Source organism: Triturus cristatus, chromosome 3_1, assembly GCF_964204655.1.
Source record: "Triturus cristatus chromosome 3_1, aTriCri1.1, whole genome shotgun sequence".
NCBI lineage: Eukaryota > Metazoa > Chordata > Amphibia > Caudata > Salamandridae > Triturus > Triturus cristatus.
Genome location: NC_140583.1, coordinates 702,273,897 through 702,286,848, shown reverse-complemented (window position 1 = coordinate 702,286,848; position 12,952 = coordinate 702,273,897).

Below are 12,952 nucleotides of genomic sequence, written 5' to 3'. Positions count from 1 at the left end.
GACAATAGAGAAAGTATGTGTCAGGTAGCCCTGGTGCCGTTTGAGTGGGGAGGGGTGATAGGTAAACTCAAGGTGGCCGTAAGAACCTCCCAGCCGGTCGACTGCCTCTTGGGGAACGACCTGGAGAGTTCTCCCTGGAAGCACGTCGAGCGCAAGGCCCACCTAGGAATGATGGGACTCCCCGAGTGGGTGTGCGCCACCACCCGATCTATGTCAGCCCGACTCACTCCCCGGAGAGAAGTCGAAAGCACCCCGATTGAAGAGATCAGAACAGTCCCCGCCGAGGGTCCTCCCGTCCCCCCATCAGAAGGGTCCGTCGCCCGCGGCGAACCCGTACCATCCGACCCCGCCCCGGTCCCCGAGTTGGGAGATCTACCCGAGTTGGCCCATTGGCGCCACGAGGGCGGGCCCACCCGGGAAGAATTTTGCCGGGAGCAAGCCACTTGTCCTTCCCTGGTCGGGCTGCGGCGCCAGGCCGAGGGCCAAGCCGCAGGTGACCAGACCGGGACGCACCGAATCTATTGGGAAAATAACATCTTGTACAGTGAGCAGAAGTCGGTGGAGCTGGGATCCGGACGGGTACTGGTGGTACCCCTCCGCTTCCGAGACTTCCTCCTGGGCTTAGCCCATGACGTCCCCCTCGCCGGCCACCTGGGTCAGGACAAGACCTACAGCCGTCTTGTGACCCATTTTTACTGGCCTAGAATGAGAGCAGCGGTAGAAGCCCACTGCAAGTCCTGCCCCACGTGCCAGGCTAGTGGGAAGAGTGGGGGGAAGCGCAAGGCTCCCCTCCAACCCTTCCCGGTCGTCAGTACCCCTTTTGAACGAGTCAGAATCGACGTCGTGGGACCACTGGACCCCCCCACCTCCCAAGGTCACCGTTTCATCTTGGTCCTAGTGGACCACGCCACCCGCTATCCTGAGGCTATTCCCCTACGCACCATTACGGCCCCCGTGGTGGGCCGGGCCCTGATGGGGATCTTTTCCAGGGTGGGTTTTCCCCGCGAGGTCGTGAGCGATCGCGGCACTAATTTTATCTCGAAATATATGACGCCCCTGTGGCAACAATGTGGGGTGTCCTATAAGTTCAGCACTGTGAGAAGTTGGCCTGATGTATGATGTCACTAGTTATAGTGTACACCTTATATCAGTCCAAATACCCTTATGGTGATTGGTTGTAAAGTCAACCTTATAGACCAGCTATCCTAGTGGTAGCATGGACAAGAGCAGTCTTAGGCTAAACTCTGAATGGCATGTGAAGCCAGCTGTGATACCATATATAATCCCTTGAATACCAAATGAAAGGACACCACAACAGATATATATATAAAATAAAGTGTATTTACTCTAAGCAAACCCTCAGCACTCTTTATGAGATTAGAGGTAAGTACAACACAGTCTTATTTATGCATACATTAAGTCACACAGGTAAGTAATACAGTTAGGCCCTAGGGGCCACGCAAACCATATACTAAGTAAGTGGTATAAGAACCACTGTCACGGAAATAGAATAGGCCTAGGCCTAGGGAATCGCTGGGGCTACACTACACTAGCGTTAGTTAGGAAGTGGGAGGCCCACGGGATTCGTGTGCAGAGTGGAAACACTCACGCGTAATGCGTAAAAGTCAATAGCAATAGTACAGTTTAGAAAACGGTAGATTTAGGACAATTCCGGAGTAGCTAGGAAGTTGAGACTTGAAAACTAGACACTAGGATAGTCACTATCCTGATGAGCACCGGAGTACCCAAGTTACCTAGCCCACAGGCTGCGGGTGCATAGGGGTGAAGATGCGTCGTTTTCGTCGTCGACTCCTATGGATGCCTGAAGAAAGATGCTGACAGGCAGTCAGTGAAGAGTGTCCGGTGGATCCCAAGGCTGGGATCAAGAAGAGAAGAAACCTGCAAGCAGAAGGAACAGAGTCAAGGTCACTAGCCAGTGACCACGTGGAACCAGGAAGGAACCAGGCGATGTCGTGAAGACTTGCAGGTGAAGGTGAAGCTTGTCGCTGCAGCCAGGAGGACCAGGAAGCGTCGAGGACGACCAGGACCAGGAGGCGAGCTGTCCCACGAAGGCTCTTGCTGTCGGCGGCGTCGAAGTTGGACTAGGACTCACCAAGCCTTGGCAAGCGGAACCCACGAAGAACGAAGGACTTGCTTCTGGTGCAGACCAGGAAGGTCTGGGGTGCTTCTTCTTTGCAGAGAAGCGGGAGCCAGTCTGGAGGAGCCAAACCAGCGCAGAAGATTTCAGGGTGCGTCGTCACAGAGGCCACTAGCCAGCGGGCAAGCAACCGGACAGACGCGGCAAGCAGGAAAATGCTGAAGGGCCCCACGCAGGACTCGTGGAGTGTGGGGGGCTGATCTTCGGTGCAGATGGTGCTTGGGGTTGGGGCTTCTCAATCCCCGGTGCACAACTTCGAGGGTACCTCAGAAGCTGCGCTGTAAGTTACTAGCCACTTTTCCCAGGTAGCCGGTCCCACGTCGCTCGTCGCCTCCACGGATCTCAGCTCTGCTGCAGATGTGGATGAGGGTCGGAGAAGTCTGGAAGTCAAGGCTCTGGTCGGGCTCTGCAGTCGGTTCCTCGTAGAACGGTCGCAAAGCAAAGGGTAGTCTCTTGATGGTGCCTGTTTGCACAGGGTAGCCACTCCTTGGCTACAAGGGAGATTCTTCAGTCTTCTTCTTTCGTCGAATGTCGAAGGTCCAGAGTTTCTGTTCAGTTTTGCAGGTTCAGGATAATCTAAAGTCTTGAGGCCCAACTCCCACTCTTATACTAATCTGGGGGGCTGGGATACCTGCTAGGTCACGCCTTATGGGTGGGACCTGGGAGGGGGTGGTTACACCCACTTCCCTTTGTCCAGTTTCGCGCCAGAGCTGGGGCTGGAGTGCCCCAGCGCCGGTTTGAACTGGACTATGCAAGGAACACCTTGTGTGCCCCAGGCATGTCTCATTCCTTTCAGCCCACCCTGCCCCAATACACTAAAGGCTGTCTGGGGAGGTGCTAGCACCTCCCCAAGCAGGAAACCTATTGTCCAGGCCTCCCTGGCTGGGATCACTCCCAGCAGCAGGAGGTCAGACTTGTGTCTGTGGCAGCAGCATCCATTTTGTGATGCTGAGGCTTTGGTTAGAGTTAAACAGCAAAGTAGGATTTAAACATGTCTCTCCCTCTAGAAGGGAGGGATAATATCCTCATCACCAGAAATGGTATGGGGGTATTATTCCAAAGTGTTAGACACCTTACACGACATGTTTTGATAAAGCCAAACCATAGTTACCATAACCGTTTAAGATTATAAGGCACTTTAAGAGTATATGGTAGGCTATATCATAGAACAGCTATAAGGACATGGTTCCGAAAGCTGCAGACAGGCTCAGCTCATGCTAGAGCACCATCTCACATGTTACCAAGCACTCTGCCTCCAGGATTGTTAAGGCCTGCCATAGGAGTGACTGATAGGTACACATGTGTCTATATATAAGGGTAGATATAGGCATACTATATCCAAGCAAGGGGTGATTACACGACCTTGCCCCAGCTGAGTGATCAGCCAGTTGTGTCTGATTGGAAGGCCAGACCAGGGGTGGCATAATACATGCTGCAGCCCCTGGGAGGCCTAGGGTACACCTATGCCCTGGGTACCTAGGGTACACTGTACAGGGTCCAATAAGGTGATCCTTACCAATTGGTTATGTACCTAGGGTACATGGAGTCCATTTTAAAGAGAGAGCAGACAGCCTGAGACCCTGAATGGCAGGATCTCAGGCCAACTAAGTCGAAAAACCAGCTAGACACTAGGCAAAAAGTTGGGGGTAACCATAGTCAGATATCCACCTTCCTACACAACCCCCCCCAAACGAAAGGAGATAAGGCTGGCCTTGACAAGGTAAGCCTCTATTGCCTAAGTGGCCACATAAGGAAGAACCAGCACTGGCATGGTTACCCCCTGTCTCATGGTCCACTAAGCAATCCCTCATCCTAAAGATATCATAGGGTCTCCACCATAGGGAATCTCTACCTTTGGTGTGTCTTTGCAAAGTAAAAGGCTGGTGTTGAGATGGAGTACTGAAGTGAGTGCCCTCAAAGTGAGGCCTCAGCTTCCTCCAATCATCCTCCACCATGGATGCCTTTCTTTCTCTAACTGAGTTGCACTGTGCTCTCAGGGTCAGCCTCTGGCTACCTAAAGCTGGAGGCTGGGTCCCTTTTGTGGGCTTACTGGAGGGACAGGTCAGGTTTGGGGCCCTAAGGTCCCATGTTTGCCTGTGCCCAGCAGAATCCCTCTGGGGGAGGTCCCTAACTACCTGTAAAGGGGATCCCTCAGGAATGTTTTTACCCATCACCTGGCTAGGGCTACTAGCCAGGCAATCCTCATTCTTTTGATGGGGGGGTTCTTGTGGACAGGGGCCCTCTTGGGGTCCACTGGCCTCCCTGACCTCTGCAGCCCTGGGCTGACTGAGGCAGGGTAGAGAGAGGCAGGCTACCTGCACCAGACTGGGTCCCACCTTGGAAGGGGCCACTGACATCAGAGGCTCTGCCAGGCCAGGCCTGGCTACCTCTGGGGCAGTTCCTTCACAAGGGGTGAGGTCAGATCCCTGAGGAGACTGACCTTTTCCTAATGTCTGGGGAGAGGGAGACTTTTCTTCCTCCCCACTACTCTCTGTTTGTGTGGAGTGATCCATAGTTTCAGGCTTCACTACACCTCTATCAGTCTGAGTATGGGCTGAGACCATTACAGCCTTGCCAACCTTTTCAGGAAGGCACTCAGTTTGTGTTTGAGCTGTGACTGTCACAGCTCTGCCAATTTCTACAGGGAAGTCTGTCTGTGCCTGGGCTGTGGCTACCACTGCCCTTCCAACCTTTTCAGGGAGGAAATCTGCTTGGACAGGGGTTGTGACTGGCACAACCCCACTACCCTTTTGGGAAAGGCCTACCATTTTGGAATGGGTGTCTTGTTCAACTCCAGCCCAAGCTGAGAGTTCTAAGTCATTCCCCAGTAAGCAGTCCACAGGCAAGGTTGGAGACACTGCCACCCTTTTAGGGCCAGTGACACCTCCCCAGCTGAGACATACCTCTGCCATGGGATGACTGTCCTGTTTGCCATCAATGTTAGTCACCTGGTATGAGAAACCAGGCAAAAGCTGCTCAGAGGGAACTAGCCTATGGGCCACCATAGTGATGCTAGCTCCAGTGTCTCTGTAGGCCTCAGCTTTTCTACCATTGATGTAGGGTTCCTGTCTGTACCTACCCAAAGTGTTGGGACAGGCAGTGAAGTTGGCAAACCCCATGCCACCATCACAGACAAGAGTAGCTGCTGTAGGGGAATTGGCTAAGCCAGGATCCCCCTGTGTTCCCCAAGAAAACCCAACCAAATTTTTGGGGGCACTCCCACCACCTGGGGGATTACTGCTGCCAGTAATAGGTGGTGTGACAGGAGTAGTTGGAGGAACAGTTTTGTTTTTAGCCTGTGGACAACTGCTGTCAGTTTTCCAATGCCCAGGAGTTTTACACACATGGCAGTAAGGCTTTTTAACTGTGGTAGAGGAGGGAGCTTGGGACCCACCACCCTGTGTGGAGTTTTGGGGCCCTGAGGAAGATTTCTCTTTTGCTTTATCCCCACCCTTCTCTTGAGGCTTGGTGGTATCTTTCTTTTGGTCACCACCCTGATTTTTAGGCCTAATCCTGGTCCTGACCCATATATCTGCCCTCTTTCCCAATTATTGGGGAGAGGTCAAATCTGAGTCTACCAGGTGTTGATGGAGAAGCTGGTTCTGACAATTACTAAGGATCTGCTCCCTCATAATCAAGTTGTACAATCCTGTATAGTCCTGCACCTTGCTGCCATTTAACCAACCTTCCAAAGCCTTAGTGGCACAATCCACAAAATCAGACCAGTCCTGTGTCTGTGTCTTCTGGGTGTCTCTGAACAACAACCTATATTGCTCAGTGGTTAAGCCAAACCCATCTATCAGAGCACTATTCAGGACTTTGTAATTGTTTGCATCCTCATCACTGACTGTGAGGAGCTTGTCTCTACCTTTGTCAGAAAAGGAGAGCCACAAGATAGCTGCCCACTGACTTTGGGGTACCTGCTGTACTTTGCAGGCCCTCTCCAAAGCAGTCATCCACTTGTGGATGTCATCCCCATTCTGATATGGGGGGACTATCTTGCTTAGGTTTCTATGGTCATAAGACCTATCCCTATTTCTAGGAATGTTGCTGCCACCAGTGGGTTCTAACCCACTTAACTTTTGTTCTCTAGCCAGAGCAAGCTTCTCTTTGGCAAGGGCAAGTTCTTCCCTCTGAATCCTCAGATTAGCTTCCCTCATTCTGGCTTCATGCTCCTTTCTCTCAGGTGAAGTCATTCCCCTGTGAGAGGAAGCATTAGAGATGCTAGAGACATGGGAGTGGATGGATTCCCTTGAAGGGGATCTGTCCCTCCTGCTTCTCTGTGAAAGCCTACTTGTGGGTCTGTATGGGGGGACCCCATGCACACTCCCATGTAAGCTTAGGTTAGCCTGGCTAAGTCTTCCTACTTGGCCCTGGCTGTCTACCTCTTCCTCTGAAGTCCCATCTGACTCATCTGTGGTGGGTAGACCCTTATCTACAGCTATGGCACCATCCCTGGCAGCTCTTTCAGCATCATAGGCCTCCAGATGCTCCACTAGCTGTCTAAGGGTAGGGTTGGAACCCTGTTTTATTCCTCTGGAGGTACACAAATGTCTCATCTCCTGGAATGTTAAGGTATCATACCTAGAGGGGGTCTTCTGCAGACCTGCCCCTCCTGAGAGAGCATCTACTTGATCTCCTCCCAGAGGCATGATCTAGTGAGGGTGTGGTGTGTGCACCTACCTACACTAGTTGTTTCTACTAAACCTCTCTAGTAGTTGTAGTCAGGGTGTGTTACTCCCTTCAACCTACAACTACAAAGTCCAGTAGGACTTAAGTATAATAATCTATGTTATATGTACCTAGACAATATCTGTGTGATCTTTCAATTCAGTATCTCAAGATTACAATGGTATTACAACAGCAAGCTCAGATCCCAACCTCTGCTCACCAATGTGAGAAGTTGGCCTGATGTATGATGTCACTAGTTATAGTGTACACCTTATATCAGTCCAATTACCCTTATGGTGATTGGTTGTAAAGTCAACCTTATAGACCAGCTATCCTAGTGGTAGCATGGACAAGAGCAGTCTTAGGCTAAACTCTGAATGGCATGTGAAGCCAGCTGTGATACCATATATAATCCCTTGAATACCAAATGAAAGGACACCACAACAGATATATATATAAAATAAAGTGTATTTATTCTAAGCAAACCCTCAGCACTCTTTATGAGATTAGAGGTAAGTACAACACAGTCTTATTTATGCATACATTAAGTCACACAGGTAAGTAATACAGTTAGGCCCTAGGGGCCACGCAAACCATATACTAAGTAAGTGGTATAAGAACCACTGTCACGGAAATAGAATAGGCCTAGGCCTAGGGAATCGCTGGGGCTACACTACACTAGCGTTAGTTAGGAAGTGGGAGGCCCACGGGATTCGTGTGCAGAGTGGAAACACTCACGCGTAATGCGTAAAAGTCAATAGCAATAGTACAGTTTAGAAAACGGTAGATTTAGGACACTTCCGGAGTAGCTAGGAAGTTGAGACTTGAAAACTAGACACTAGGATAGTCACTATCCTGATGAGCACCGGAGTACCCAAGTTACCTAGCCCACAGGCTGCGGGTGCATAGGGGTGAAGATGCGTCGTTTTCGTCGTCGACTCCTATGGATGCCTGAAGAAAGATGCTGACAGGCAGTCAGTGAAGAGTGTCCGGTGGATCCCAAGGCTGGGATCAAGAAGAGAAGAAACCTGCAAGCAGAAGGAACAGAGTCAAGGTCACTAGCCAGTGACCACGTGGAACCAGGAAGGAACCAGGCGATGTCGTGAAGACTTGCAGGTGAAGGTGAAGCTTGTCGCTGCAGCCAGGAGGACCAGGAAGCGTCGAGGACGACCAGGACCAGGAGGCGAGCTGTCCCACGAAGGCTCTTGCTGTCGGCGGCATCGAAGTTGGACTAGGACTCACCAAGCCTTGGCAAGCGGAACCCACGAAGAACGAAGGACTTGCTTCTGGTGCAGACCAGGAAGGTCTGGGGTGCTTCTTCTTTGCAGAGAAGCGGGAGCCAGTCTGGAGGAGCCAAACCAGCGCAGAAGATTTCAGGGTGCGTCGTCACAGAGGCCACTAGCCAGCGGGCAAGCAACCGGACAGACGCGGCAAGCAGGAAAATGCTGAAGGGCCCCACGCAGGACTCGTGGAGTGTGGGGGGCTGATCTTCGGTGCAGATGGTGCTTGGGGTTGGGGCTTCTCAATCCCCGGTGCACAACTTTGAGGGTACCTCAGAAGCTGCGCTGTAAGTTACTAGCCACTTTTCCCAGGTAGCCGGTCCCACGTCGCTCGTCGCCTCCACGGATCTCAGCTCTGCTGCAGATGTGGATGAGGGTCGGAGAAGTCTGGAAGTCAAGGCTCTGGTCGGGCTCTGCAGTCGGTTCCTCGTAGAACGGTCGCAAAGCAAAGGGTAGTCTCTTGATGGTGCCTGTTTGCACAGGGTAGCCACTCCTTGGCTACAAGGGAGATTCTTCAGTCTTCTTCTTTCGTCGAATGTCGAAGGTCCAGAGTTTCTGTTCAGTTTTGCAGGTTCAGGATAATCTAAAGTCTTGAGGCCCAACTCCCACTCTTATACTAATCTGGGGGGCTGGGATACCTGCTAGGTCACGCCTTATGGGTGGGACCTCGGAGGGGATGGTTACACCCACTTCCCTTTGTCCAGTTTCGCGCCAGAGCTGGGGCTGGAGTGCCCCAGCGCCGGTTTGAACTGGACTATGCAAGGAACACCTTGTGTGCCCCAGGCATGTCTCATTCCTTTCAGCCCACCCTGCCCCAATACACTAAAGGCTGTCTGGGGAGGTGCTAGCACCTCCCCAAGCAGGAAACCTATTGTCCAGGCCTCCCTGGCTGGGATCACTCCCAGCAGCAGGAGGTCAGACTTGTGTCTGTGGCAGCAGCATCCATTTTGTGATGCTGAGGCTTTGGTTAGAGTTAAACAGCAAAGTAGGATTTTAACATGTCTCTCCCTCTAGAAGGGAGGGATAATATCCTCATCACCAGAAATGGTATGGGGGTATTATTCCAAAGTGTTAGACACCTTACACGACATGTTTTGATAAAGCCAAACCATAGTTACCATAACCGTTTAAGATTATAAGGCACTTTAAGAGTATATGGTAGGCTATATCATAGAACAGCTATAAGGACATGGTTCCGAAAGCTGCAGACAGGCTCAGCTCATGCTAGAGCACCATCTCACATGTTACCAAGCACTCTGCCTCCAGGATTGTTAAGGCCTGCCATAGGAGTGACTGATAGGTACACATGTGTCTATATATAAGGGTAGATATAGGCATACTATATCCAAGCAAGGGGTGATTACACGACCTTGCCCCAGCTGACTGATCAGCCAGTTGTGTCTGATTGGAAGGCCAGACCAGGGGTGGCATAATACATGCTGCAGCCCCTGGGAGGCCTAGGGTACACCTATGCCCTGGGTACCTAGGGTACACTGTACAGGGTCCAATAAGGTGATCCTTACCAATTGGTTATGTACCTAGGGTACATGGAGTCCATTTTAAAGAGAGAGCAGACAGCCTGAGACCCTGAATGGCAGGATCTCAGGCCAACTAAGTCGAAAAACCAGCTAGACACTAGGCAAAAAGTTGGGGGTAACCATAGTCAGATATCCACCTTCCTACAACCACCCCGTACCATCCCCAAGGGAACGGCCTAGTAGAAAGGTTTAATAGGACTTTGAAAGGGATGATCGCTGGCCTAGAAGAGCCCCTCCGGCGTAAGTGGGACGTCCTGCTCCCCTGCCTCTTGTTCGCTTACCGGGAGGTCCCCCAGAAGTCCTTAGGGTTTAGCCCGTTTGAATTACTCTATGGGCACCCCGTCCGAGGTCCCCTCAGTTTGGTTAAGGAAGGGTGGGAGGCAGCACCCCAGACCACCCCCCGAGATGTGTTCCAGTACGTCCTGGCCCTCCGGAACCAGACCAGGAAGTTCCGAGAACTGGCCGAGGCCAACCTGGAGGCAAGTCAAGAAGAGATGAAGCGCTGGTACGACCAGAATGCCACTCTGGTCGAGTTCCAGCCGGGCCAGCAGGTGTGGGTCATGGCCCCCGTGAAGCCTGGCGCCCTCCAGGACCGATGGACTGGGCCCTACAAAGTGGTTGAGCGGAAGAGTCAAGTCACATACTTGGTGGACGTCCAGTCGCCTCGGGATCCCCTCCGGGTCCTGCACGTGAACCGCCTCAAGCCTCACTTCGTGCGGACAGAACTGAGCCTCCTGCTGGCCACCGATGACGGGGCCGAAGATGAGTCGGATCCCCTCCCGGACCTCCTGTGTGTCAAGGAGCAGGATGGCTCCGTGGAAGGAGTGAACCTCTCCCCAGCCCTCACTGCCCAGCAACAAGCGGACTGCCGCCAGCTCCTAAGACAATTTTCCGACCTCTTCTCCCTGACCCCCCGGGTCACCAACTGGTGTGTTCATGACGTGGACACCGGGGACAGCCCGCCGGTGAGACACCGAGCCTACCGGGTTCCTGACCGGGTCCGGTCCTGCATTCAAGCTGAAGTCTCGAAGATGTTGACCCTGGGGGTGATCGAGCCCTCTGACAGTCCCTGGGCCAGCCCCGTGGTCCTGGTCCCGAAGGCAGCGGCCCCCGGTGTCGCCCCCGAGCTCCGATTCTGCGTAGACTACCGGGGGCTCAATGACGTTACCCGAGCCGATGCCCACCCCATTCCACGAGCCGACGAACTCATTGACCGACTAGGGGCAGCCCGGTTCCTCAGCACATTCGACCTCACCTGCGGATACTGGCAGATTGCACTCACCGAAGGGGCCAAGGAGCGGTCCGCTTTCTCCACCCCCGATGGGCACTACCGCTTCTGCGTAATGCCCTTCGGGATGAAAAATGCCCCGGCCACTTTCCAGCGACTGGTGAATAGGGTCCTGGCCGGGCTAGAGCCGTTCAGCGCGGCATATCTGGACGACATCGCTGTTTTCAGTTCAGAATGGAGTGAGCACCTCCAGCACCTCCGGAGGGTGCTAACCGCCCTGCGCCAGGCAGGCCTCACAGTAAAAGCCAGCAAGTGCCAGATCGGGCAAGGATCCGTAGTCTACCTGGGGCACCAGGTCGGGAGCGGCCAGGTCGCCCCTCTACAGCCAAAAATCGACGCCATCCTGGCCTGGGAACCACCCATCACCCAAACGGAGGTCCGAGCCTTTCTGGGACTCACTGGCTACTACCGAAGATTCATTCGGGGGTATGGCAGCCTTGTCGGCCCTCTCACAGAACTCACGTCTAAAAGACAGCCAAAGAAAGTGCAGTGGACGGCTGCCTGCCAGGAAGCTTTCGATGCCCTAAAAAAGGCCATGTGTACTGCCCCCGTCCTCCAGGCTCCCGACTACGCCAAGGAGTTCATAGTCCAGACCGATGCCTCCGAGCATGGCATTGGGGCCGTCCTGTCCCCAGTGAATGACCAAGGCCTAGACCAGCCCGTCGCCTTCCTCAGTCGGTGGCTGTTGCCCCGAGAACAGAGATGGAGCACCATAGAGCGCGAAGCCTTTGCCGTGGTCTGGGCACTCAAAAAGCTACGACCCTACCTGTTCGGCACCCATTTCAGAGTCCAAACTGACCATCGGCCCTTGCGATGGCTCATGCAGATGCGAGGAGAAAACCCCAAGCTACTGCGGTGGTCAATCTCCCTCCAGGGGATGGATTTCACCGTAGAACACCGCCCTGGTACGGACCACGCCAACGCTGACGGCCTCTCCCGGTTCTTCCGCCTCAGCGAAAAGAACCCCCCAAGATGATGGGCAGTTCTCTCCGGCTTTCAGCTGGGGGGGACGCGTGTTGGACCCGGCCTCGTAGAATGGCCCGACGTGCCCCCGCACCACCGAAACCTGGTACCTGCAGCCCCAAGCACACGGCCCAGCCGACCCTCCCCACCAGGACACACGCACCGACCCGGACATCCCCGTCCATGGCCTCTCCCCTTTCGGCCACCCCGGGCCCGCGTGCCCACTTCATGCACCAAGATGGCCGCCCGGCCCCAGCGCGACCCGGGCCTAGAGGCGCCACTCCGGCTGGAGGACATCACGCTTCCAGGGGTGAGAGAGGGAGGAGCAGTTTCTATCGCACCTCTGAACTCCCCTGGGACGATGGGTTTCGATCGGCCCTCCGGCCTCCCTGAGGGCTGGCTCCGTGCCTGCTGGGTGTCTGGGACTCCTCCCGACCCGGCCCTGAAAGGATCAAAAGACAATAGCAGGAAATCCCGACAAGCGACCCCCAGGTGACAAGACCCCTGCCTGCACAGACTCCGGACATCAAAGAGGGGTCGACCTATAACAAGGGGTGCTCTGGGTCTGTCCGGAGATTCGACGCTGGAGCAACAAGAGCCTGCCGACGTGGTCGCGGCTCCTGAAACTTGGACCCTCCTGAGCCCTGCTGAGTGACTCGCGGCTCCCTGAAGATCGTAAGACCTCCGAACTTGTACCTGAGCCTGCTGAGTGACTCGCGGCTCCCTGAAGATCATAAGACCTCCGAACTTGTACCTGAGCCTGCTGAGTGACTCGCGGCTCCCTGAAGATCGTAAGACCTCCGAACTTGTGCCTGAGCCTGCTGAGTGACTCGCGGCTCCTTGAAGCTCGTAAGACCTCCGAACCTGTACCTGAGCCCGCTGAGTGACTCGCGGCTCCAACAGACTCTCACGGTCCCGCCGGACCCCGACTACAACAACGTATCCCCCAGCTCGAGGATTGTGAGCTGTGCGCTGGATACGTCCCTGCCTTGAACCTTTACCAGAGACTGTCCCGCTACCCCCTACCCCTTCCGAGACTCATTGAGCCCGTGCT